The sequence below is a fragment of the Amblyraja radiata genome, chromosome 16 (assembly GCF_010909765.2).
Source record: "Amblyraja radiata isolate CabotCenter1 chromosome 16, sAmbRad1.1.pri, whole genome shotgun sequence".
NCBI lineage: Eukaryota > Metazoa > Chordata > Chondrichthyes > Rajiformes > Rajidae > Amblyraja > Amblyraja radiata.
The window spans coordinates 11,909,629-11,911,447 of record NC_045971.1 but is presented as its reverse complement, the minus strand read 5'-3'; positions in this window follow the sequence as shown (position 1 = coordinate 11,911,447).

Below are 1,819 nucleotides of genomic sequence, written 5' to 3'. Positions count from 1 at the left end.
AAATTAATAATATATGGAGGTAAATTTCTACAACTTCGAATGACCCAAGTGTACATTTCTAAATTTGCTGATGAAACAAAACTGGGTGGGATTGCGTGTTGTGAGGGGGATGCAAAGATGCTTCAAGGTATGTTTCGAAATTTAAGAGCATGGGCAATACATGGCAGATTAAGGTAATACAGATTAAATTATCTGCTTTGGTAGGAGAAACAGAAAGGCAGCATTATTTATATGCCGATGGACTAGAAAATATTGGTACGTGAAGAGATCAAGTGTCCTTGTACATCAATTACTGAAAGCAAGCATGCAGGTGCAACAAGCATTTAATGCAAATGATATGTTGGCCTTATTGTAAGAAGTTTTGAATATGAGGAAGTCTTTCAAAAATTATACAAGGGTTTAGTGAGGCCAGTATTTGGAATATTTTGTGAAATTTCGATATTAATACTGTATATATTGTGAGGAACTGATGTTGCCATATTGATACCTGTAGTATCTGCTTTGGAAAAAAAGACTTGTTTATTCCTACCCCTTATTTACCATTGGCCATCCATATCAGCTCCTTACTCCCAAATTCATATGATTTAATTTTACCTGCTAATTTCTTATGTGGGACCTTATTGAAAGCATCTACATCCACTGGATCTCCATCATCTAATCTACCAGATGCTTCCTCAATATGGTCTAGTAGGTTTGTCAAGCATGATTTCTCTTTCACAAATCCTGGCTGACACTTTGTTCCTCTTCTGCAGAGGTTCTGCTGACAATATTTTCTCATGAATTCTTTCCTTGCCACTAATATATGACGAATCATCACAATATATATTTTTTCCTTTTACCTCCTTTTTTTTAAAATATTGGGGGTACATTAGTTGCCTTGTACTGATTATCCTGAATCTTTGAAACTGACAATAACTTTTATAGGCTACAGGCCATACATACACAATGCAATGTTGAAAAAAAAATTGGTGGTGAATTAAATAAAGACAATCTGAACTAAAGACAATTCTGTCGTTGACAAATGTTGAAATGCTCAGACTTGTGTGTGATTAATCCACAATGTGGTGAATCTGCTTTAGTGTTTTCTTCGCTCCTCCTTTCCCAGACTTCCCTCTCATACAATAATCCTGGCTCAGAATCATCTGACCTCAATACCATGGTTTTTAACTATGGTGGGAACCAAGACCACTTCCCCTGTCTTGGCAGCGGTCTATCAGCAAAGGTAGTCACTGATGAGGACATTAATCTTGGTCCTCAGTGCACCAACACAACCTTTGTCCGACTGAGGAAAAGGTAGTTAGATTAAGCCTCAAATCCATCTCGAAATGCATGGTCAACTGTGCAGCAGTGAACCTACTCTATTGTGGACTTTTGACTACAGGTACCCCAAAACAGTGGCGAGATACCATCAATGCCCTCTGCTAAATTGGCCAAATGCACGGGCAGGATAAAGGAACGGGGGCCATCTCCCTGACTAACATGTCCAGCTTAAGGTCTGGCCTCCAGCCTAGATCTACTCAGTCAGTCAGCTACTTGGTTTACAAGCTTGGTCCCATCTGGAACTCCATCACAGCAAGAGATTCCCTAACTGACCAACGAACCCATTAAAGGATGTTCTCACTGTCTCCTCACTACTCCATTCATGACCATTTCAATGATCTTCATTGTTCCACACACTATCCCTGGCTTTTCCTCCAGGCCAGGTACTCCTGCCTGAATGATGGTGTGCAGTGGAGGCAGATGAATGTAAAGCCCATTCCCTTACTCCTTTAGTTTGCATGCTGCAGTGTGATGACTCTACTTGGGATGACTTGGTTCT